This window comes from Hypanus sabinus, chromosome 14 (genome assembly GCF_030144855.1).
Source record: "Hypanus sabinus isolate sHypSab1 chromosome 14, sHypSab1.hap1, whole genome shotgun sequence".
NCBI lineage: Eukaryota > Metazoa > Chordata > Chondrichthyes > Myliobatiformes > Dasyatidae > Hypanus > Hypanus sabinus.
In genome coordinates, this window is record NC_082719.1 from 81,719,288 (window position 1) to 81,746,463 (window position 27,176).

The 27,176-nt window shown below is 43.0% G+C and overlaps 1 protein-coding gene and 1 long non-coding RNA gene across 6 annotated transcripts in view; one reads left to right on the plus strand and one right to left on the minus strand.

Annotated features, from left to right (window-relative positions):
* Positions 1–14,107, minus strand: part of LOC132404920 (long-chain-fatty-acid--CoA ligase ACSBG2-like) — an 83,799-nt gene extending 69,692 nt beyond the window's left edge. The window contains exon 1 of one of the 5 annotated variants that reach the window (XM_059989530.1): positions 8,822–14,107. The gene's annotated coding sequence lies outside the window, so the exon portion shown is untranslated. Of the gene's footprint in view, positions 1–6,158; positions 6,178–7,930; positions 8,247–8,821 lie in introns of those variants that run through there. The other 4 variants (XM_059989529.1, XM_059989526.1, XM_059989527.1 and 1 more) reach the window with 4 other exon arrangements.
* On the plus strand, positions 8,354–27,114 carry LOC132404923 (uncharacterized). Its single transcript, XR_009515709.1, has 3 exons — positions 8,354–8,738; positions 9,369–9,451; positions 14,200–27,114. It is a non-coding gene; the product is annotated as an uncharacterized LOC132404923 (long non-coding RNA).
* The last annotated feature ends 62 nt before the right edge of the window (positions 27,115–27,176 follow it).

A 27,176-nucleotide genomic window follows, 5' to 3' on the forward strand; every position in this document is an offset into this window, starting at 1 on the left:
CAATGATGTGCTGGGGGCAGCTCGCAAGTCAAGCCACACATTCCGGTACCAACAGAACATACCCACAATGCTTGGCAGAACAACAGCAAAGACAGCAAAACAGAACACCACCATAGAGAACAACAACAGCAAAACAAGCCCCATTCTTCCAACCCACACACCCATGCACAAATGTAGTTAGAACCATAGAACACTACAGCACAGTACAGGCCCTTCAGCCCTCCATGTTGTGCCAACCCATATAATCCTTTTCAAAAAAAGTACTAACTCCACACTGCCCCATAACCCTCCATTTTTCTTTCATCCAGGTGCCTGTCCAAGAGGCTCTTCAATACCCCTAATGTTTTAGCCTCTTCCACTATCCCTGGCAAGTCATTCCAGGCACTCTCAACCCTCTATGTAAAGAAAAGGACTTACCCCTGACGTCTCCCCTAAACTTTCCTCCCTTAATTTTGTACATATGCCCTCTGGTGTTTGCTATCGGTGCCCTGGGAAACAGGTACTGACTATCCACCCTATCTATGCCTCTCATAATCTTGTAGACCTCTAACACCAGGGCAGGTCTCAACCCTCAAGTGGACGTGGATTTGCAGACATTGGGCCTTTAACTTCCCCAGAGGACTCACAGAAATTCACAGGTTCTCTGGCCATCAGGCCTCAACTTCTGGACATCTAAATCGATCTTCAGTACCAACCCAGGACTCATCGATGATGACAATGAGAACCCAAGCTCCATGCCTCAAGCTCCAGACTCACCAACGACAGGACCCCTAGCTCTAGGCCTCAAACTGGTCTTGCCAACTTGTGTACCTGCTGACCAGGGCTGGGCAACAGCCCTCATCCTCACTGGTCTGCAGTCCAGCTGACCATGTCCACACCACTGGCCTTCAAATGCTTAGACTCCGGGCTGCCCTCTAATTTCCTCACATCCCTGTCCGTATATCCCCAATTCCTCTCGGTCCCCAAACCCGTCCATATAAACCTAAAAAAAAATGTTCTTAAAATTTTTAAGTTGAGCCACAACTTCAATGGAGACCACAGCTTGGTGCTATCTTGACAGGGAGGTGATTATTTGAGCAGTTCTTTTATTACTTTGAGGGGATCAATGAATTATGATCAAATATCATATTATTCTCCAAAATCTGACAATAATATCATGGCTGTTCCCCAATCATCCCTAAGTCACCATGGAAAATGCTTATCTGCCCGTTTTCAAAAAGACAATGTCTAACACATGGGCAAAATTGAGCCACATTCTTCAAATACAGCCAGTACCTAAACATAGTTGATCTAAACTTCTTACACTTTTCCAGCCTTCACCTTTCATACCAGGACTTGGAGATGCTTTTGTGATCCATATCAGGTACTAGATTTCCCTCCTGAAATTTCTGTCACCACACACAATCCCAAAGCTCAAGCAACACACACAAAATGCTGGAGAAACTCAGCAGGCCAGACAGCAGCTATGGTAAAAGAGTATAGTCATTGTTTCAGGCAGAGACCTCTCAGCAGGATGGGGGGGGGGGGGGTAAGAAAAAGAGATGGGTAGATTTAAAAGGTGGGGGAGCAGGGCATAGAAAAACACAAGGTGATAGGGGAAACAGAGGGGGAAGGATGAAGTAAAGAGCTGGGAAGTTGACTGGTGAAAGAGACACAGGGCTGGAGAAGGGGGAGTCTGATAGGTGGGGACAGAAGGCCATGGAAGAAAAGGGGAAGCACCAGAGGGAGGCAATGGCAGGCAAGAAGACAAGATGAGAGAATAGTGCAGAAGATGGAGCCAATTACCGGAAGTTTGAGAAATTGATGTTCATGCCATCAGGCAGGAGGCTACCCAGACAGAATATAAGGTGTTGTTCCTCCAGCCTGAGTGTGGCTTCATCCTGAGGCCCAAGGCTCAATCTTCTACAAAGCCCTCTGCTCTGCATCTGCAGTTGCATTCTCGCTGAAGAGAAATACTTGTAGGCTTCATAACATTTATAGTAGTGTTCGCCAATCTGTCGATTGCAATCGACTGGTTGATCTTTGAGACTTTCCAAGTAGATCCCGAAAAAAAGAAAAATAAATACACAAATACTGTTGAGAGATTGTTTCCATTCTTTCTGCCCAGTGCGCATGCGTGTAGCTCCCCTGCACTACACAGTGTACTTCAGTGGTCCCCAACCACCAGGCCGCGAGGAAACGATACGAGTCAGCTGCACCTTTCCTCATTCCCTGTCACACCCACTGTTGAACATGAACCCATGTGAGGTCATCAGTCACCTAAACACAGTGATACCCTCGTGCCAGAGATCACTGGTTGGCCTTGCACGGCCAGCGGGAAGTGCCGATGCTACTGGCCTGGAGCGCGGACAGATGGGCGCCGCCTCTAAACCTGTTTAGCACTTCGAATGTTCGTGGGGAACCCGGTGCTAAAATATTCGCAGCTGACCCAATTCGGGCTCAGGGTTTCGTAAATATCAGAGCAGCTACCTCGCTGCGACCTACCGAAGCAAACTTCTGTTGGCCGATAGATCCTACAAGGGGGGCGGGCGCGTCCTGTCACACTCCTCGCTTGGTCGCGCTCTCCGGACTGCCACCGCCGCGGCCCTGGCACGAGGACCTCTGGCCCTGACCTTTCCTCTCACCCCACCAACCTGGCCAAGGCGTCTGGCGGCGGGTGGGCGGGAGGCTGCAGTTTGGGCCGGGAGGCTGTCTAATGAGGCAATGAAAACTGCTTTGGTACCCTGAGTCCAAGCACCCTGCACTTAAAGACAAACATGTTGAGTTTTGTGAGCGGAAAAAACATGAGCAAGCGGGACAGAAGATAAGTGCTGAGAGCCGCAAAAACTAAATTGCAGCAGAATAGACTGGACATAAGGAACCTGCTTCGAGTATCGCTGTATTCCGGTCGTGTTTAACACCCCCGCCTGTCGGCCGGTCCATAAGAATATTGTCAATATTAAACCACTCCGCAGTGCAAAACAGGGTGAGTACCCCTGGGGTTTATACATTATTTCTACTTCCAGGTTGCGGGGTTTTACTTCCTGTCTTTTCTGCTCCGATGTGCATGCGTGTAACTAATCAATTTGGAGTCAATCTTGCATTTCACTAAGGCCGAGGTAGGGAATCTTGGGCTTAAAAAGGTTGGTGAACACTAACTTATAGGTTCTTCAATAATGCTGGTCGTTAAGAACAAATATTGACAATGAACAGCGTTCACAATCAGCAGTGGCAAATACAACGATGTATCAAAGTTCATACCACCTGGCACACCATAGTTCTTAGAAACGAATGCATGGGCTTAATACACACTGTTACTTTCCTTTAAAAGGGACAGGCTTATAACAATAACTAGTTACACATTAGCAAACAACTATTTGCACGCAATATAAAAGTGTACAACTACTTACAAAAACACGTCATTCAGCTATAAACTGAGCAAATACAGTATAGTTCTTCTCAATTCATGACCTTCTTGATGTCAAGACCTTATTCCAATATATGCTGCTAACTTCATTGATTGGTCAGACTGATGACCTATGAACTGGTGCTTATAAGATTAACTTCATTAGTGAAATGACTATCACTTAGTTTCAACTAGTGAAAGCCAATCCCTCACCAGCATGATGGCATGAACATTGAATATTCTAATTTCCAGAAATGTCTCCCCCTCCTTCTCTCTTTTCTAATTCCAGTTACCCTCTCAACCCTTCTCTTCTCACCTGCCTTTCACTCCCTCTGTTTCCCCACCTCCTTCCTATTCTTCCATGGTCCACTGTCCTTTCCTATTCGATTCCTTCTTCAGCTGTCCACCTCTTCCAGTTATCCCCTCCCAGCTTCTCACACAATACCCTCTCCCTCACCCACCCACCTGTCTTTCCCCTGACCTGGTCTCGGCTATCACCTGCCAGCGTGCATGCCTTCTCCTCCCCTCTCTTGTTGGTCTTGCTTCTGCCCCCTTTCTTCCCAGTGCTGATGAAAGGTCTTGGGCTGAAATGCTAACTGTTTATTTTACTACACAGATGCTGCCTGACTTGCCGAGTTCCTCTAGCATTGTGAGTGTGCCCTTCCAACACCCAGTTGGCAGTGGAATCTCCAGTCACTTCCGTAAGAATATAGTGATTCAATTCTGCCAAGCTGAATGAGAAATCTCTAGCTAGAATAAGTGCTCCAAACCTTTTTAATGCTATGGACTCCTACCATTAGCCAAAGGGTCTGTGGACCCCAGGTCGGGAACACCTGAGTGAGACCACCATGTATGGACTGAACTCATCTATATATACACACACACACACACACACACACTCCGCTGAACATCGATGGCTCCTCGGTAGAGATTGTTAAGAGCACCAAATTTCTTGGTGTTCACCTGGTGGAGAATCTCACCTGGTCCCTCAACACCAGCTCCATAGCAAAGAAAGCCCAGCAGCATCTCTACTTTCTACGAAGGCTGAGGGAAGTCCATCTCCCACCCCCCCCCCCCCCCATCCTCATCACATTCTACAGGGGTTGTATTGAGAGCATCCTGAGCAGCTGCATCACTGCCTGGTTCAGAAATTGCACCATCTTGGATCGCAAGACCCTGCAACAGATAGTGAGGTCAGCTGAAATCATCAGGGTCTCTCTTCCTGCCATCACGAACATTTTCACTACATGCTTCATCCGCAAAGTAAACAGCATTATGAAGGACCCCATGCACCCGTCATACAATCTCTTCTCCCTCCTGCCGTCTGGGAAAAGGCACTAAAGCATTCGAGCTCTCACAACCAGACTATGTAAGTTTCTTCCCCCAAGCTATCAGACTCCTCAATACCCAGAGCCTGGACTGACATCAACTTACTGCCCTCCACTGTGCCTATTGTTCTGTTTATTATTTATTGTAATGCCTGTGCTGTTTTGTGCTCTGTATGCAGTCCTGGATAGGTCTGTAGTCTAATGTAGATATTTGTTCTTTTATGTAGTTCAGTGTAGTTTTTGTATTGTTTCATGTAGCACCGTGGTCCAGAACAACATTATCATTTTTACTATGTACTGTACCAGCAGTTATGGTCGAAATGACAATAAAATGTGACCTGACTTATCCAATCAAGATATGGCAAAAAGGTAGAAGACCAGCGCTGATCTCGATGTTGGAACTAGTTCTAAAGGATGGATGGCTCACCTTATTCTCATTATGTCTAACTGTGTGAATGTGAGAATGGCAGGCAGCTTGCCTACTATTAACAATACAAATGAAATTACACTCTCACCACAAAGCTTTTCTCAAAGGAAAGTGACAAGTATTGTGTAGTTTCACCCTCGACTCCAGAAGACCAGCTGAACACTTGCATAGAGCATAGACACACAGAGCAGTGGGTACAAACTTTGACGGTAACTAGTGACTGCTATGACTCTGAATTTAAGATAGAAAGCAGAATTAGATTTATTTGTCACATGCCTATTGAAACAGTACAGTGACGTGCATTGTTCACGTCAACAATCAATACAGTTCTCATTTGTGCTGGGAGCGGCCACAAGTGTCACCATGCTTTCAGCACTGGCATAGCATGCCCACAATTTACCAACCCCTTGCTATGGAATGTGGGAGGAAAATGGGGCAGTCAGAGAAAGCCCAGTATGGGGAGAACATACAAACTCCTTATAAACAGCGGCAAGAACTGCTGACACTGTAAAGTGTTATGCTAACCACTACACCACCGTGTCCCCATTAAAATGCCCTGTGGAATAAATCCAAGCGTAGAGCAGCAAACTCACATACAACTCCTTTACTCAAACCCACATTAATAAGTGATCCATCTTGATCAGATGACATCCTGTTTCAAAAATCAATTAGGCCAAATGAGGAGGCCTAACCTGCTAACTCCTGATAATGTTGTGTAACATTAAACTCACTGCAACCCAACATTTAGACTCAAAACCCAGGTGAAAAGGACACCTGTAAACACACAAAACTACTCTTTCAAAAAGCAACCATAGCATTCCTTCAACGGGTAAACAATTATCAGTGTAATGAAAGAGAATTTGGCTGGTAGGCCCAATACCATCAGCGAGGTAGTTCTGGCAATGCAGGCCTGAATCAAAAGTACTTGTCAAGTTAACCTGGTGCGCTAACATCCTTGACTGTAGCAATAACAGGCGATATACTTATTTCCTCTTAGAGCAAAAAAGCTTTCACAAACCTGTAATAATAAGCTGATACGCTTGATGCACCCATTGTTACCTAATGAAAGAGAACAAAGAAAATCCACATCACCTTGACAACTACAGGTGATATTGTGCGTTGCTGAAACTCATATCACCGTCTTTCAAGGTGCCATAAATAAGTCCGTTTCAATTCTGAAGCACACAGACAAATCAAAATATTCCTACAAGTTCATGAATCAGGAGCAGAAGTAGGTAACTTAGCTTTTGAGGGGTACTTGGGAGGGGCTTACATGGAATAAATGCAAGTAGGCTTTTTGCACTTAAGTTGGGTGAGACTGGAACTGGAGGTCATAGTTTAAGGGTGAAAGGTGATATGTTTAAGGGGAACTTGATCCATTCAAGAGTGCTGCGAGTGTGGAATGAGCTGTCTGCAGAAGTGATGAAGGTGGTTGTGATTTCAATAGTTAAGAGAAGTTTGGATAAATACATAGGTGGGAGGAGGCTATGGTCCAGGTGCCGGTTGATGAAACTAGGCACGAACTAGATGGGCCTAAAAGACAGGTTCTGTGCTCTAGTGTTTTATAGCTATGACTCCTCCAGCCTCCTCCAATATTTCATAGATCATAGCACAGCTGACTGCAACCTCAATTCTGCATGCACTCTCCCTACGCTAAATGATTATTCACCCGATAATTTATCAAAATCAATCTATCCCTGCCTTAAAATTTGCAGACTTGGCTTCCCTTCCCTTTTGATGAATAGATTCCTGAAGACTTACCACCCAAAGAAACAAAAAAATTGCTTCATTGTCTTATATGAGTGACCAATTATTTTTAAACAGCAAGCCCTATTTGTAGGTTCTCCCACCAGAAGCAGCACCCTCTATATCCATCAAGATTTTCATGTTTCAGTCATCCCCTCTCACTCTGTTAAATTCCAGTAGATACAAGTCAAGCCTGTCCAAGTTTTCCACATAAGGCAACCTACTGGTTCAATGTATTGAACTCACAGACCATGCAAATCTGAGACTTGAAGATCTAAAATGGATTTATGAAGCATGTAAATGATGGAGGTGTTAAATAAAATCGGTTTGCCAAAGGCACAATTAGCAGAGACAGTTGGAGACCTGGATAGCAAAAGGGACAGGCACTGGTTCGAAAAAAATCCAAGGGGCAAGGTTTCAGCAATGACAGGAAAGAGTCTATGGAGTGCAAGGAGTAGAACTGCACAGATGTCCTTAAATGAAATTCATTGTGGACTTGATAGAAGGACTTATCCAACCTATTCTGCAATCAGAGACTTTAGTGGCAATTTTTCCCATTTCTTTCCCCCATATCACAAAGAAACAAAAACAAAGCTGGTTTAAAGAGCAACATCTTCCAATGAACTTTCTGTTGATACAATGGCTCTTTAAGATATCACTGCAGCTAAAATCAAAGATCAGATGGGCTTGTAATTAACATTACATCTACTAACGTTAATGGACAGGACATCAAACAAAATTAAAGCAGGTACGAATTCAAGTATATTTCATAAAACCCATTCATTGGTTTGCCATTACTTAGTCCTACAGTAAGGATTATCACTTAAAGGTAAATGAGAAAATTTTAATCAGTTTATTATCACTGACCGATGATATGAGATTTGTTGTTATATAGCAACAGTATGGTGCAACGACATAATTACTATAGATTACAAAAATAAATCATGCAAAAATAAAGGAATAACAAGGCAGTACTCATGGATCTTATTACAGAAGGGAAGAAGGTGTTCCTAAAACTGAGTAGGGATCTTCAGGCATCTGTACCTCCTTTCTGACGGTAGCAATGAGAAAAGGGTTTGGGTCCTTAATGATAGATGCTGGCCTCTTGAAGATGTCTGGGATGGTGGGAAGGGTTATGCCCGTGATGGAGATGGCCGAGTCCACAACCTCTTGTGATCCAGCTCACGACGCCTCCATGCCGAGCTACCATGCAACAAATCAGAATCATCTTCACTCCTACATCTGCAGAAATGTGCCGGAGACATACCACATCTCCTCACACTCCTAACAAAAGCAGAGCCACTGCCATACTTCCTAGTGGTGTGTCAATGTGCTGGTCCTGTGAGATAGGTGGACGTATGCCGGGAACTTGAAGGCGCTCACCCTTTCCACCGCTGCCCCCACCCCCCGACTTCCCCTTCCTGAAGTCCACGATAACTTCGCCTTGCTGACATTCAGTGTGCGGTTTCCGCTTGTAGTACTTACAACTCGCAATGAAAACGTCCCCTTTACGGATTCGATAATAATAAACTAAGAAATAGATCATCAATTTGCAAAAATACCTGAGCGCCAACTAAATTTCAGTGCTGGCGTTTTTTGTTTACATTTTAACAACAAGAGATATAAGGTGACATACAAGTCTTGAGGATGGTTAGGTTAAGTTCGGGAGTTCTTTCTCGAAAGATACAGGCACGACTGGCCAAATATGTTCTTTCCGCGTCGTAAATTCTCTGATCGGATAAATTCAAATAATCACGAAGACTACTGAGCACAGAGGAGAAATATTTTTCCTCTGCGACGTTAATATGCTTTACTTCACAACGCAGTGCAAACTTTGCCTTGCAGTAAGCAGGTACGACATACTGTAAAACGAGCGTAACGAAGATACAAACTGAACGAATCGGGAACGGAGTGTAATCAAAATCAAGTACTTACCTCGGTAGGAGACAGCTGTTCAGACTAACCTTACAGCGGTTGAAAATAACAGAATTTCTGGGCGAGAAGGAGCTAATTGTGGTTTTGTGATTTGATTAATCATCTAATAGCAAGTGTGCGTCCTTCTACTCAACTGGGTGTAATGTGCAGGTCCCGGGGGCACCTGTTTCTGCTTGACATACGCACGCGCATTCCAGGCCGCGTTCCTGATGAACTCGGCTGGCGACCCTAAACCTGCTCATACTGATCCTGCTCCTCCATCAGTCGGCGTTGACCCGGACAATGGCCAGACGTTACAATCGGCTGAAGCACGTCACCTTTTGCACGCAGGCACTGTCACTGCATGACTGCGGTCCACGGGAGACGGGCTGGGCGAGCAGTGGGGGGCTGCCTATGACCAGCCGCTGCGTCGCACCTTGAGAGATGCAGCTCGTTCGTTTTTATACTACCAGCTGCAAAGTTGTTAACTTTCCCTTCTTATAATTTTTTTTAAATTCTGTATTTTTTCGGTGATTTTTAATTTTTTTCCGACTTATAAAATCTGTAGATCGTTGGAGACTTTAGTGTCGAACGAACTCGGTGATGTATAATTCCCATGGAGCACTGAAACAAGTATTCAAGGATTGTTTGGTAAGAATGAGATGTTAATAAACTGAGGAATATAGGAAGGAAAGGGTATACTCACCACAAGACAAATCAAGTTTGCCATTTCTTCAAAGGTGAGGAAGAATTTCTTCTCTACCAAAGTCGTGATTGTGGACTTCACTACCTCAGAGAGCTCTTTAGATCATAAGACATAGGAGCAGAATTAGGTCACTCGGCCCATCGCGTCTGCTCTGCCATTCCATTTTAGCTGATTTATTATCCCTCTCGATCCCTTTCTCTGGCCCGCTTCCCATAATCTTTGATGCCCTGACTCATCAAGAACCTATCATCCTCTACCTTAAATATACTCAATGACTTGGCCTCTATGACTGTGGCAATAAATTCCACCGATTCATCACACTCTGACTAAAGAAATTTCTTCTCGTCGCTGTTCTAGATGGATGTCCCTCTATTCTGAGACTGTGCCCTCTAGTCCTAGACTTGCCCACTATAGTAAACATCCTCTCGGTATCCACTCTGTCTAGGGCTTTGAATATTCAGTAGGTTTCAATGTGATCCCCCTCATTTTTCTAAACTCCAGCAAGTACAGGCTCAGAACCATCAAACACTCCTCATATGTTAACCCTTCATTCCTGGAATTGTTCCTGTGAATCTCGTCTGGACCCTCTCCATTGCGAGCACATTTTAGAGCACAAGGCGCCCAAAACTGCTCACAATATACCAAGCGGAGTCTGACCAATGCCTTGTAATGCCTCAGCATCATATCCTTGCTCTTATATTCTAGTCCTCTTAAAATCAATGCTAACATTGCATTTGCCTTCCCCAATACCAACTCTACCTGCAAGTTAATCTTTAAGTAATCCTGCACAAGGACTCTAAGAAAAACTAAGAAATGAGGTGGAATCATTCAATAAATTGAAGGCAATGATTGAGAGTCATTTAACTATGGGACAATTGAAGGAAATAAAGAGAGAGAACAGAGTCATCTTTAAACTGAGGTTGTAATGATTGATTAGTGGGGCAGACTTGAGGGGCCACATGGACTACTCCTGTTCCTGAAGATCATTACACATCCTCCTCCACCTGAGGTCCTTATCCCTTGATTCCATTTGAGCCCTGTTGTCCTTAAAAATAGAATAAAAACGTAAATGGGAGAGATTCTGCAGATGCTGGAAAGCTTGAGTAACACACACAAAATGCTGCAGGAACTCTGATTATTTTCTGTGGAGAGAAGACCTGATAGAAGTGTATAAAATTATGAGATACATCAATAGGGTAGAGTTTTATTTCACCCAGCATCGAAATGTCTGGTAGATTTAAGCTTAATGGAGGAAATTTTAGAAGAGATGTGTGAGGCAAGTTTTTTTTTACACAGAACAGAAGATGCTTGGAACACTTTTCTGAAGGTGAGGAGAAGAGTGATATTGGAAGCCAATATGATAGTGACATCTAATTGCCATTTAGACAGAATGGAGGGACATGGATCCTATGTAGGTGGATGGAATTAGTTTAATCATGGTCAGCATAGACATAATGGGCTGAAGGGTCCTGAGCTGTTTTATATTCTGTGTCCCATTTACTTCACAAGCTATGAACCCACCAAACCTTTCAGGCACCTCCTGCTCCACCTGAGCAAGAATCTGTGGTTGCTATGATGATCTCATCAGCCACTTCAGAACTCACAAAACTGGAGCAGAAGCAAGTCCAAGAAACAAGCACAGAATAAGGAAACCTATCTCCATTTGTATCTGTATGTACATCAGCGGCTAATAAGTCCGCTTAGAGCAAACAACTAACAGATAATGTAACGTATAATTTGTCATCACAATCTCCTGTTGTAAATCATTTGAAGGTGTTTTGGCTGTGTTCAAGTTGTACCAATGGAGAAGAGTTAATGTACTATTTACAAAGCACATTGTTTTAAATGCTGTTACTGAATAATGACCCTAAATGTGGATTTATTTCAGGCCAGTCATCCAAAACTCTAAAACAGCTTGCATATCTGACCAACCCCCTCTCTCTAAATAACATGTTGCATAACAACTCAGTAAGTTTATCCTGCCGATGCCTTATTTCTGCAAACTAGTAAAGTCCTTGTCACTCCCAATGAAGGGTTTTGGCCCGAAACATCGTCACCACCTCCTCCCATAGATGCTGTCTGGCCTGCTGAGTTCTGCCAGCATTTTGTGTTTTTATTTAGTCCCTGTCACTGTTAGTTAACTTCAACCAGAGTGGTAAGTTATTTCACAGACTGAATCCAGTTTGCCAGGATGTATCAATGCTACAGTAAGTTTAAAGGGAAATTCTCATCCCTTATCAATCATTGTTGATTATAAAGGACTTCCCAAACACTGACGCACAATATGTGAAATGAATGAGCACTTGGCTCCATCCACCAAAAGCGGACCTTCCCGGTGGCCAAACATTTTAATTCCCATACCGACATGTTGGTTCCTGGCCTCCTCTTGTGCCACAAAGAAGGCCCCTTCAGGGTGGAGGAGCAACTCCTTATATTCTATCTGGGTAGCCTCCAATCCAAAAACATAAATATCGATTTCTTCTTCTGGTGAAAATTTCCCTCCCGCTCCCCTCTTCTTCTATTGCCCACTCTAGCTTCTTATTTCTTCTCACCTGCCTGTTTAACCTCCCAATTGGTCTCCTCCTCCTTCCCTTTCTCCTATGGTCCACTCTCCTCTCCTATCAGATACCTTCCTCTCCAGCCCTTTACCTTTCCCACCGCACCTGGCTTCACCCATCACCTTCTAGCTATCCCCTTTCTCCTCCCCCCACCTTTTTATTCTGCCATCTTCCCCCTTCCTTTTGAGTCCTGAAGAATGGTCTCAGAATGAATGTTGACTGTTCATTTCCATGAATGCTGCCTGACCTGCTGAGTTCCTCCAGCATTTTGTGTGTGTTACTCACATGTCGCCCTGCCCACATAATAATTATCTTTTCATCATTTGAGAGGCACCATAAAAAACATCTGCTTGTCTTGTAATGAAAGGATCTGTAATCTATTGCCCTTCATCACTGCTGTACTGAATTGAATCACCTGGAAATCAAGGAGGATTGGGTGGGAAATTAACTTGGTTTTCTTATGGAGAGTATAAGCCCTAATAATGAACAGAATGAGGAAAATGTTGCTTTCTCTAGTCATTAACAACAAAAATGTTAAAATGAATCATTTTAAAAGAGAAAGATAAATAATTTACAGATGCTCAGCATTGAATTTGCCTGCAATGTCCGAAGATTGGAAGGAAAAATAATGACCAGCTATCCCAAGCAAGTGCATCTAAGCAATCACTGGGTGAGGACTAGAACAAGTGTGAAATACAAGGTCACTCATAGTAAAAAGCCCTCCGAAACTTAGCGTCTGGTCCAAATGGTGATTTCAGGTTACCCACTCCCCTTACCTTCTTCCACCAGCCCGCCCAGAGTCTCCCTCAATTCGTTCACCTTTTCCATCTGAATCCTTCATTTCCTAGGCACATTATCCTCCCACCCATCACCCACATACCTACATTACCTTGCTTTCTTCTATCTTGGCTCACCTTTCCCAATTGGTTCCATCCTTCCATAATCCCTGTCTTTCCTGGTTCCACTTGCTACCTACCAACCACTGTCTTTACCCTTCCCCCCTTCCCCTTCCCTACCTCCTACCTGCCCAGCTCTGTCTGCCTAAAAAAAACTTCTTTTCTTCCCCTACTCATGTTTCCACCGTACAGCCTCTATCTCAGTACTCCCCCTCCACCCCTCCCTCACCTGGCTCTATCTTCCCTTCATTTGGTTCAACTCATCTCCAACCAGCTTCCTTCTCACTGCTTTTTTTCACTTCTGTACATTGGCTCTCTTCCCTTTACACTCTCAATGTCACAACCATGGATGCTGCTGTAGGGTCTATGTGCCCACTGAGGGGGGCTGCACAACAGGTTCGATAATCACATTCATGGGAATGAATGTTCCAGCTAATTAGTGTTCCATTAAGGTAGTATTTAACTCTCTTCTTTTCATTCTCGCCTTGTCGAGACTTGACCAAAAGCACAGCAACATTCACGTTCCCTGTTACCCTCATCCTTGTCCAGGAAAGAAGACTACCATTTCAATTGATGCTGTCAAGGAGGGATATTCATTTTATTATTACTTATTGGTTCCAGCCACAGTATTGGCTTTTAACTTTCAGTTTGAGAGTTTTAGTTAACAGCCCCGTTGGCTAGCATTTATTGTTTTTCTTTTCCTTTAAATCCTGCACAGTTCTCATTAAAGTCGGTGAACAGTTAACCTGCTTCAGTGTCTGTCTCTCTCCACACTTAGGCAATATCCAAACGTTTTGACCCTCAGTCCTGACGTAGGCTCTCGACCTGAACTGTTAACCATCCATTTGCCTCCACAGCTGCTCCCTGATCTGCTAAATTCTTCCAGCAGTTTATATTTTTCTCCATAATTCAGCATCTATAGAATCTCCTGTCTCTAGTGTAATGACGTTCACTTATGATTCCTCATAAATTTTCTATACTTAATCAGGTTGCAGTTAGGAAAGAATCTGCTTGTGATGCAAGTTTACTGTGAATAACTCACTTTTTTAATACAGAAACATGGAATGATATTACTCCAAAAAATTATTGAGAAAATAATTTCTCTGCTAGGTAGCTCCCTGTTTACAATTAGGTTCTTTATTTTCCTTTCTACCCAATATCATTTTAATTTTGCTTCCAGATTAAAGCCCACCAGTGTTCAAACTCCAGCCTAGTTCATCTTTTATGTTATTCTTTCAGATTTCCTTTTCTTTGATGCATTCAGAAGTGTAGCAATTGCAGGTAAGATCAGCAATTATTGTCTTTATCTCCCCTCATTTGAACTGCTGTTAACAGGCAACCACACTACAGCGGAGATGAAGGTGATCTCTGCAGATCTCATTAAGTGTGGCAAATTTCATTTCCCAAAGAACATTAATGGCTTTTCTGAGCAAGTTAATTTCAAGATCATGATTATTCCTCATACTTAGATTATATTTAATCAGTTAATTTAAAAAAAAACATTTGTCAAGGTGAAATTTGTCTCCCAATCATCATCCAGGTCTCTAGATTATAGTACAGCAATTTAATTCTTACCAAAAAGGTTTCCCTCCCCTCTTTGAAGATATTATTGCATCTACTTCAAACTGGTTTTCAGGTTGCACATCATTTCAAGTTATAAAACTCTTATGTTGCCTTCAGTTCTTTAGCAAACAGTTTAAAAACTTTTGTGCTCTGGTTAATATCTATCTGGTTTACACATAGAAAGAAGCAGTTTGGCCCATCAAGTCTATGCTGACATTCAGAGCAATCCCATTCTGCCACTAATTGTCCCTGCAATCTATTCTCCTTATATTTCCCTTCCCCTCCAGCTTCCACTAATCACATGCACACAGGAGAAACATACTGAGACTATCCTAACAGCCCACAAACCTTTGGGTCACTGAAGGAAACTGGTGGGGTGGGATGGGATAAGGTGCGGAAGATGATGAACCCACTCAGTCACAAGGAGAACGTGCAAATTCCACACTAATGGTATCAGAGATCAGGATTGAATGCAATCCTGTTGTGAGACAGCAGTTCTACTACATCGTGCTGCTCTCCTTACAAAAGAAATCCTTTCTGATTTATTCCCTCAAAATTATGATTTTGAGAAAGCCTTTAAAATCTAAGGAATAAAACAACAACCTTTCCATATCACTGAACTTTTGTACTTTCTCCCTGTGAACATGTGGGTTTCCTCCAGGTGCTCCGGTTTCCTCCCACAGTCCAAAGACATATTGATTGGTAGGTCAATTGGTCATTGTAAATTGTCCTGTGTTTAGGCTAGGATTAAATTGGGGGATTGATGGACAGCATGGCTCGAAGGGCTGGAAGGGGCTGTTCTATACTGTATCTGAATAAAAAAATAAAATCCACTACTACTTTCACTGAAGCATTCTATCTGACTCTTCCTGTGCTTACCAAAATGCCTCTACTTTCTTCTTACTGTGATGTGTTGAAATAAACAAAGTAATCCACTAAGTCCTAAACAGTATTTTGGATAAAGACTTAACATAACTTCTTTGCTTGGCTGAAAGTTCTCAACATGTATTTCTTCAGATGTCGAATGTACCTGCGGTTTCTAAATAACAAAGGGAATAATTTGCATGGTCATTCATTTTAAATCAACACTTGTCCATAGCCATCTGGTTTGAATCATGAAATTCAGAATATTAACCTAGCCATGCTTCTAATGCATTTGGCCTTTCAAATCTCCAGCAATCATCTATAATGTTTCAAGGAAGCCCTTAAGAGTGCTTTTCATTTAGACTCAACATACTCACAATGAGGTTCGGGATGTGGTCAACTCTTCCAAACAGCTTGGATCTCCAGACACAATGCACTCACTGTGTTCTGATGGGTTCAATGTGTAACTGGTCCAATTTGAACGACCTACATTATCTGTGTGTCTCACAGACTCAATCACAGCTTCTATCTCACAGTTGTCAGACTCTTGAATGATCCTCCCATGTGCTACATAAGAACATAAGAAATAAGAGTAGGAGTAGGCCATCTAGCCTATCGAGCCTGCTCCGCCATTCAATAAGATCATGAATAAGATTGAAAAACCATTGGATATGATTCAATAAGAACACAAACTCTTTAACGCCTGATCTTCCAATCAATGTCACCTTTGCACTTTATTTATCTACTGTATTTGCACTGCTCTTTATTTATAATTGCACCACTATATCCTGCATTATCTTCTTACTAGCTGATGTAATTCATCATGGCATGATCCCTTTGTAAGTCACTTGAATCATAGCTTTTCACTGTACATACGATAATAATAAACCAATGGTTCATTTTTATAAAGGTGATGTTACATCATGAGACATAGAACTAATTATTTACAACAGTTTTCCATGACAATGGTCATCAGCAAAGAAAATGGGATGTTTCTCACAAAATAGGTTTATTACAATATTGAATGATAAATGTGGTTTGACAACACAGAGGAGTGAGGTTTCACTGCTGCAGGATTGAGAAGATTGGCGCTCCCTTCCATCTTTTCATTCTGTGTGAGATGGGTAAGCAAATGAGGAGAAAGTCCAGGATGAAATATGGGTTGATGGATTTCACTTATGAGCTTTTCAAGGATAACAAAGGGAATTCTACATCACTGTTTAGTGACATATTGGAGAATCTTCAGTCCCCTCAGTCCATGCGACTTCCAGTACTGAAGGAGGGTCCTGGCCCAAAACATTGACTGTATTATTCATTTCCATAGATGTTGCCTCACCTACTGAGTTCCTCCAGCATTTTGTGTGTGTAACCTTTAGAGTATTTCAGTTGGTCACATTACCCACCTTATTTTTCCCTTCAACTGGTAATCTTTCAAATCCCCATCAACCTTCCCTCAATTCGCATGCCAGTCACCCATACTTGGGTCATTTTCAGAAGCCAATTAATCTAACAACCCAATAAATGAAAATCTGTAGTTGCTGGAAATCAAGAATAAAATTCAAAAATTGTAGAAACCTTCTTTTCCCCCTTTTTGCAGGATGAAGAGAGGCTTGGACCTGAAACAGTAATTATTTTACTTTACTCACAGCCAAGTGTTTCCAGTGTTTTCTGTTTTTAACCCTAATAATCAGCACATACTGTGGATGTAATGAGACAAAACTAGAAATCTTGGGAGTAAACCAAAGCTGTCACAGAGACAACATCACCTCCATACACATAGAACTGGAGGGCAGGATTTAGTGGGATTTAAAATTAATGTAAAGATTAATTTTACATTAATGTTTAACTCTAGGTTAAAAACAAACAATGATGAATTTCCAAGAGACATAATTGATTCATGGAACTTGAGGGTACTTAGAACTGCCAAAGTCAGCTGAAAAAAAAACTATATCAGCAAGGAAATATTTTAAATTAAATTGCTCAATTTTAAATTTAACCCACAAAATTCAACACTTCGTACTCTCTGCACATGGTTACTGCAAAACACAAAAGTTTCCATCATTTATGTGAACGACAAGATATCTGATTCTGATTCACTTGAAACACTTATTATTTAACCATCTTAATTCATATTTTTATTTTGAACATCCAACGTTAGGAGGGGTCACTGACTCAGAACATTGGCTCTGTTTCTTTCTCCACAGATGCTGTTTTATAAGCTGCGCACTTCCAGCATTTCCAGGTTTTGTTTCAGATATCCAAAACCTGCAGAATTCTACTTTGCCATACCTGTCTCACTCTGATGCGAGGCTATCCACATTAACTGCGCTTTTATTTCTCTCCACATGTGCTGTCTGATATGTTGGACTTCTTGTTTTATATTTCCAGTAGCCACTAAGTTCTTTTTGTTCAAACCCATCTTGTGGAATGACTGAATCAGCTGATACAGTGTCCAACTCCATTTTAATTAATTTGCCATTCACTTCTGTGGTATGTCTTATTGCTTGCCTATTGTTAGTGTTCACTTGTAAATCTCAAGACCATCCAGTCCTGTGTCACACTCATCAGATTTTTCATCAACAGTATGCAGATTAGTGCTCTTTTCAAAACTGTAACTCAATTTGTTGTTTTTTTTTCTCTTCCAGCTGCAGTCCATTTATTTTCATCTGCCAACAAGCTCTTTGTGTCCTACTTTGTTGCATTTTCTGCAAGTTTCACTTTTAAACCTGCATTGGTTCGGTGAATGTGAGCCCCTGCCACAACAATAACACAATATGTTTGGCAGGCTGGTTTCTATTTCAACATTTCAATTTTGTTCATGCTCACTTTCATTCTAGACTGCAACTTTTTTTTCAACTACTCTTTTAAATGTACGTTATGCTACAGTTAGGCGCCATTTTTGAATGCTTTCCTGTAAGATTCCACAAAGTTAGTAATCTCTCAGTGCATTATTAAGTCCGTTATCAAACTAACAACGCTCAAACTTTTAAATTCAGCCATGTACACTCAAATGGACTTGCCTTCCTTTTGATTCTGCTTATAAAATCCAAAGCTGTTCTGCAACCAACAAAGGTTTCAGTTCTAGATGCTGTACTTTCACGATATCAGCAAAGCTCATTTTGGCTGGTTCAGTTGGATCAGTTAACTTCTTTTTAAGCAGCCTTTAAACCCAATGCGCTCAGCAAAACTAGCACCCATTTCTCATTGGCTATTTCATTTGCTTCTAAAAGCTATTCAATTAGCTCAGCTTACATGCCCGTTGAACAATCAAACATGTCAATTTTTCCAATGTAGCCGGACATTTCTGCTCTTTCTTTCATGATTATTATCACCCAATACTCATGTTTATGAACCTGTGATTTCTTCTGCTTTCTGCCTTTTTTCACTTGACAGTCTCTGTTTGCTTTTGTGAACCGACACCTGCCACGCTGCTTTTCATTACTTGACCGTTTCTCACTGAGCTTCTTTATAGCTCAAACACCTTGCTGTGCTTCAACAGGTAGTTGTCTCGGTTTCATTTTTTAAATACCTCGTCGCCACTGTTATGTTTTGTAAATCCAAAACATAAAACTAATTTAAGGGAAAAGATGGAGAATCCAAAATGCTAGTCCAACTTAGTTTTTACTTTAAGTGAGGCGCACACATATCACGTCGTAGTGTCATGACAGCTTGGTCATTTTGTCCTAGTTTGGGTGAGCTCAGACCTTGGCCACTGCTAACTGGGACGATAAAACCACAACATGCAATAAATTTGAGGAATTCACCACTGAGATGCGTCAGGTTTTTGACCATCCAGAAAGTGGAAGGGAGACAGCAGATTGGATACTTCACCTACATCAAGGCTCAGGCACGATGCTGGATTACACTGTGGAATTCAGGACCCTTGCAGCTGGAACGTGGAAGCATTGCTGGCCCATTATCATCATGGCCTCTGGGAGCACACAGGAGATGAGCTGTCTACCCACCCAGGAGATGCACATGGACCTCAAAAGCCTTATCACTCTGCTCTCTGAATTGTCAAGCGTCTTATGGAATGACCCTCCAGATCATCAGCCAGAATCTCATTTCTGTTCCCAGAACCACTTCAGACTGCAGACCCTCATCTTCAATGCCTCCAGAACCCATGCAGTTAGGGAGAGTTCCCTTAACCCCTCAAGAGTGTGAGTATTGTTGGAGAAACAACCTGTACACTTACTACTGAGCCACTAATCACCCACGCATCAAATACCCACTACCTCTGGGAAAACAGCACCATAAGGTAGTGACAAGGGACCCTCTATCTGCTAAGTTCCCCCAGCTGCTTATTCCAGCACCATAGCCTGATTCACTCTCTCTGTCCTACTCTACACCCCAAAGGCTCTACGTACAAAAGAGGCTCTAGTCTAGTGGATTCCCACACTACAGGCAACTTTCTGGGTCAGACTCTGTGCGTGCAACATGGACTCCCTACCAGGCCTATCTGTCACCCCTTCTGCATCACGTCTATTGATGGGCGTCCATTTGGGTCTGGGATGGTCAGTGCAAGCACACGGCTTGAGCACATGAGCACTGGAGAGCACCGTGAGTCCATTCAGTTCCTCGATGACACAACCAACACTCCTCTCATCTTGGGTTACCCCTGGCTCTCCACTCATGACTCTCACTTTGCCTGCTATCCGGTTCACTGCTGAATTGGAGACCCACCTGCCTGCAACCCCCGCTGACCTCGCCACGTAAATCCGTGGTAATGGAGGACACCCTTGATCTCACAAAACTCCCAAAAGAATACCATGACCTAGCCGTCGCTTTCAGTAAAAGGGAGGCCTGCACCCTGCCGTCTCACAGGCCACATGACTGCATGACCAACTTCCTCCTGGACACCACCCCTCCTTGAGATCCTCCGTTCTCCCTCTCCCCAACCGAGACCCAAGCCATGAATGACTACGTCGCTGAAGTACAACTTCATTCAATCATCCCAGTCCCCAGCTGATGCAGGGTTTTCCTTTATTAAGAAATGTTGGAAGCCACTGTTTTTTTAATAATACTTTTTATAAGATTTGTACTTTTTAAGAAACTTGTGTATTTTTTACAGTATGTGGTGGCTCATCCCCACTCACTGGCAGAAAGTGGTATAGCAGCTAAACTAATGGTTTGCCACCTCTCTCACTTTCATTGGCTAAGTATTAGCACATTACCCATGTGATATAATTGTTTTAATTATGTAGCCTATTAACTTGTTTATCCTATCTAAGAAATATCTTATCTAATCTATGGAAGTGATGGATTTTTCAGAGGCACCATCTTGGCTTCTTCTTGTATCTTTCACTTTCACATTCATTCTACCACTCAGCATCATTTTTCAGCTCTCTATTTAGTTTGCTGAGTATTTGTATGTTTGTACTCTAAAATAAACTGAAATCGTGGAATTAAGACTATTTGTCATTCCTGACTAAGGATCAGAAAATAAACAGAGATCCAACAGAAGAAAGATAGTGGCATTTGTCCCTGCATTGACTACCGTGGACTCAACAAATTACCATTAATCTCTCCCCTTGATGGATAGCACATTCAAAACACTCCACAGGACCTAGGTCTTCACCAAATTTGATCTACAGAGCATGTACAACCTGATCTACATCCACCAGAGGGATGATTGGAAGATACTGTTCATAACACCCACTGGCAGCTACAAATACTTGGTAATGCCTTTCGGACTTTCCAACAGTACAGCCACCTTCCAAGCCTTCATCAACAAGATCCTCTGACAGTTATCTTCAAAGGTATGCATTTGTCTGCCTAAACAACATCTCAAAGGACCCCCGAGGCCACATCTGTCACATCGGTCAGCCATTCAGCATCTTCTTGAACAGCAACTGCACTGCAAGTTAGAAAAATGCCAGTTCCACGTCCGGGCATTACCATAGTGGGGCTACGTCCTTTCACCCCAAAGCATAATCATGGACCCAGAGAAAGGGCGTGCCATCATTGAATGGCCCTGACTGCACTCTGTCAACCAGCCACAGTGCTTCTTATATTTCCCCAGCTTCTACTGCCAGTTCATTTAGAAACTATAGCCAAATTGCTGGTCTTCTCACATCCCTCACCACATCACCTACCTCACAAATAACCTAGTCCGCTACTGTGGACCTTGATTTCAAGGAGCTCAAGAGACATGTCACCACCATTTCCACCATCCTAACCCTCTGGAGATTTTGTGATAGAGGTAGGCGCATCTGACATGAGCACAGGGGCCATCTTCTCCCAGCAAGGACCAGACAGGAAGACAAACCCTTGTGCTTTCTCATGCAAGTTCAACTCTACATGGTGTTGTTATGGAGTTTGAGACAGGGAGCCACTCACCATCAAGCGGACCTTGGAGGAATGGAGGCATTTTCTGATGGGAAAACACTGGATCCTTTCTGATCCAGACTGACTGCCAGAAACTCATTTCGATTCAGCAGACCCACCAACTCAACATACATCTGGTTTGCTGGGAACTCTTCTTCAAGCAATTCAACTTCACCTTGTCCTACCCAGTTCCAATAACACTAAGGTGGATGCCCTGTCATGATAGTTCAACTCAGCAGAAACCAAGATCAACCATCAGCCCATCATTCCATCCTCTCAGATTCTCACCCTGATAGTTTGGGACTTTACAAGCTAGATCCACCGGGCTCTGCAGCATGAGCCCGCTTCAGTCAACACACTAGGCATGGCCAGCAGCATTGTGTTCGGAGACACTCCAGTGGGCCCAATCCTAACCCCTCTCTAGTTGTCCAGGCGCATGACAGACTCTGGATTTTCTGTTTGCCACCTTCAGATGGAGGCACCATGGTCATGAGAGAGGTGGACTGGTTCTCCAAAGCAGCCCACTTCATTGCTCTTCCCAAAATTCTGACAGCCACTGAGATGGTGGACCTGGTTCTCCAACAAGCAGTTTGCCTCCACGGATTCCCCCAGGTTGCACTGGGGCCTACAATTCATCTCCCACTTCTGGCGAGTTTTCTGCTCTCTCCTCTGCACCTCAGTGAATCTGTCCTCTGGCTATCATCCGCAGACTACAGAGAGTCAGAAAGAATCAATTAGCAAGTGGAGAATTTTGCGGGGTTTCTCCGCCCCTAACCTTTCCACATGAGGCTGGTTGTTCAGAGTGAGCAATTGTTGTGGATGAAGCTGTTTCTGTCAGTTTTATCTCGAATCCATCGCTTAACGAGGAGTTACACCAGAACCGTCCAGATCACCCTTGGCCGTCAGGTGTCAGCCATGGGATTGGGTGGAGGGGGGGTGTGGGGGGGGAGTCCTGTTAGGCCAGTTCAGTCTGGCACATCCCAGTCTCCACCCAGTTAACAAGAATCACCTACCACTCATTTCCAACTCATCACCTGCAGCCTATTTAAACCCAACTCTCATCCACAATCCTTGTTTGCTCAACAAACCAGCCAGCTTCAACCTAGTCATTCATTACTTTGTTGCCTTAGTGTGTTTTGTATCTGATCTCTCTTGTTTTATGGCCTCTCATGACTTATTATTTTACAGTTTATTAGTAAAATTATCACTCACTGATAAATTATCTCTGCTGCTCTGCATTTGGGTCAAGCCTCCTCTACATTTCCTGACAGACTTGGTGGACACGGACATTTGTAGCAATGAGTTCCACTGAATCACTACCTTCCGGTGAAAGAAATTCCTCCTCATCTCTGTTCTAAAGGGATGTCCTTCTACTCTGAGGGTGTGCCCTCTGGTACTAGACTCTCCCACTATTACTATCAGATTTATTATCAATAACATACGACACTATATTTATTATTATGTAGTAGCATGACAGTACAAAAAGCATAAAAATACACAAATTCAAAAATACATAAATTCTACCAAAAAAAGGACAAATAAGGTAGCGTTCACGGGTTGTTTTAAAAAAATACCCATAGAGGGATGATTTCTTTGTGTTGGTCCTACTCATTCTTGAAAAATAAAAATCCAACCTAGAACAGATCTACCTCTCTTTGGCCCAGGAGTATGTATACTTTGCTGGAAAATCGAGAGGAATATTGCTCTTGACTGTCGCTTCAACAGTGAGCATGGCCGTATCTTGTCCTCTGTATTACCCTCCAGCGGTGAATGTGTTTCTGGGTGCATTTGTCTCTGCAGTTATTTTGATCGACAGTGGAAGTATAGCTTAAGCTCCTTTGGCCAGATCATGAACTTTCCTGTACAGTGCTAGAATTTTTAGAACATGTGACATTAATGCAGACCTTCTGTTCCTTCATTCTGCAAAATCAACCTGCAATTTTCCTTTAAATACCTTTATTTTTATTATCCATATTGCAGTCAACAATTTGCACCAGAGTTTTCTTTAAGCCATTTCTACCAAATTGTCATAAGAACATAAACAGAAAGATTACACCTCTGGGTGCCATCCGTTTTCACCATTCCACAGGAGTTTGGCTGATCTCACCTCATACCACCTTCTCCTATCAATCCAATGCTCATAAATTTAAAAAAACACTAAATTTCATTACCATTTAGTAGCATTTCACTCAACAAATGGTTCAAACAATATGTGATTAAAACAGAAATTGAACTATTATAAGCATTAGTTTTTACAACAAGTGTTTTTCTTTCAGCATTATATAACTGCAAGTTCACTCAGTGGCTCCCTCCTGTACCTGATAAAGTAGCCATATTGTGCGTTCAGAGATGCTCTTCTGCACATCACTAATGAAACATGTGGTTATTTCAGTTATCGCCATCCTTATGGTAGCATGAACCAATCTTGCCATTCTCCTCTGATCTCTCTCAGTAGCAAGGCGTTTTTGCACACAGAACAACCGCTCACTGGATTTTCATGCACAGAACTGCTGCTCGCTCCCTTGCACCATTCTCTGTGAACTCTAGAGATTGCTTTGTGTGAAAATCCCAGGAGAGCAGCAGTTTCAGAGATACTCAAACCACCCCCTCTGGCACAAACAGTAATTCCATGATCAGTCACTTGGATCATATTTCTTCCGTATTCTAATGTTTGGTCTGAATCTCTTGACCATATCAACATGAATGGCTGATGAGATATTTACATTAACAAGCAGTTGTATAGGTATACCTAATGAGGTGGCCATGGAGTGGACATCTCTTCTAGTTGTCTTTGGTCACCTAGAAATTTGGCTTGGTATTGGCATGTTATTGTCACATGTGCCAAGATACAATGAAAAGGTTCCTTGCATAGAGTTCATACGGAGCATCGATGGAGAACAACGTAACACAGTAACAATGCAGAATAAAGTGTAAAAGCTACAGAGAAAATGCAAGTAAGCAAAGTGCAAGATCATAATGAGGCAGACTGTGTGGTCAATAGTTAATTTTATTGCACAAGAGGTCAGTTCAAGACTCTGATGACAGTGGGATAGAAGCTGTCCTTGAGCCTGGTGGTACATGATAATGTATCTTCTGCCCAATGGGAGAGGGGAGAAGAGAGAATGTCTGGGTGGGTGGGGTCTTTGATTATGCTGGCTGCTTTACTGAGGCAGTGGGAACTATAGTCAGAGTCCATAGAGGGAAGGCTGGTTTCTGGTGTGCTGTGCTGTGTCTACAATTCTCACATGCAGAGCAGTTACCAGACCAAACCGTTATGTATGTGTTCTACAGTGCATTGATAAAAAGTGGTAAGGGTCCTCTATAGCCTCTTGAGGAAGCAGAATCATTGGTAAGCATTTTTGGTTGTGCTATCAGTATGGTTGGGCCAGGACAGACTACTGAGGTTGTTCTCAACATGCAGTCTTCTCAGTTTCAACACTGTTGATGTGGACATGCACTGCGCCCCCCCCCCCCCACCCAACCTTTGGAAGTCAATAACCAACTCCACTTCTGGGTTTGAGCCACCCCTGTGCTTCTGATTCAATTATCAGGTCAGAGCAACACACACAAAATGCTGAAAGAACTCAGCAGGCCAGTCAGCATCTATGGAAAAGAGTACAGTCAATGCTTCCGACTGAGTCCTACTGAAGGACTCCCCTTTAACCCCCCCCCCCCACCATCGATCCAAATCACATAAGTTCGATTTGCTGATCCACTACGTCACACCCACAATTTTTTTGACAATCCATTCCACCTTCTTCTGCACTATCAACATTTCGATTCCCCCATCCCAAACTGGTCACCAACCTCCCTTTTCTTCCAAAGTGCCTGCCTCCTACTCCCTACCCTCAACTGTAATCTGCCATCTTCCTCCACTACCACCACCTTACACGCAGCAGAATGCCAAAGTTATCCACCACATCCCCCTCCCCAACCCACTTCCTCAATATAAGCTGCTCCAGCTGTCCAAACCAGCCGGTGCCCAGCTGAAGCTTTCTCTCCCCACCCACCCCTCCCCCAGCTCAGATGGCACCCGTTAGGATGCCCTAAAGTTTCTACATCGATTCATAGAGGAGTACAGCATAGAAACAGCCTCTTCAGCTCGCCAAGTCTACATTGGCCATCAACTACTCACTTACAATAATCCTACATTAATCTCATTCTATTCTCCCTACTTACAGCACTCCACTGTAGTGTAACAGTTAGTGCAATCACTTTACGGTCCCAGTGACCGCCATTCCTGCCGCTGTCTGTAAGGAGTTTGCACGTCCTCCCCATGACCACGTGGGTTTCCTCCAGATGCTCCAGTTTCCTCCCGTATTCCAAAGACATACAGTGAGGGTTAGGGTTAGTAACGTGTAGGCATGCTGGTGCCAGAAGTGCAGCGACACCTGCAACCTGCCCAGTTCAATCCACGGACTGCACTGGTCTTTGACACAAACTGATGCATTTCACTGCATGATTCATTGTACACTCAGTGGCCACTTTATTAGGTACAGGAGTGGAACCCAGTGTGGTCCTCTGCTGCTGTAGCCCATCCACTTCAAGGTATGGCATGTTGTGCACTCAGAGATGCACTGTAGTTGTATTGTGTGGTTACTTGTGTTACTATCACCTTCCTATCAGCCTGAAACGGACTGAGCATTCTCCTCTGACCTCTCCCATTAACAAGGCATCTTTTGCCCACAGAACTGCCACTCACTGGATGTTTTTTTTTTGCTTTTCACACCCTTCTCTGTAAACTCTAGCAACAGATGTGCACAAAAATCTTGGGATATCAGCAGCCTCTGAGATATTCAAACTACCTCATCTGATACCAACAATTATTCAGTCACTTAGATCATATTTCATGCTTATTTTGAGGTTTGGTCAAAACAACAACTGAACCACTTGACCATGTCTGCATGTTTTTATGCACTGAATTGCTGGCCCATGATTTGCTGATTAGATATTTGCATTAACAAGGTGTACAGGTATACCTAATAAAGTGGCCAATGAGTGTATTTGTGGCAAGCAAAGCTAATTTTCTTTCCCTTCATCTCCTCCCAGATTCTGTTGCTCATCTGTGGCCAATTAACCTATTCAACATGCACATGTTCTGGATGTGGGAGCGTGCAAGCTCAATACAAGCAAAGCTCCACAGCGCTGTGAGGCGCTGTTCACAAAGTACACGTGCAGAGGGCCTACCATCATGTAGCAGCCATCTGGGTAACAAAGATTCACCCTTTTCGATTTTATAAACCTTTACCTAAAAAAATTAAGATATGGAATTAACTTTGCTCGACAGTATTTACATGCAAAAAAAAGCACAAAATTCATTTTCCACAACTTGCATTTTCTCGATGCACGTACAGATGACAAAGCTTTTACAAAAATATCTCAACGTAGAGCATTTTCTGGGAACGCAATCCTCCAGTAATGCACGGTTTCCTGTATTTTTTAAATTTTCATATTTCATATAT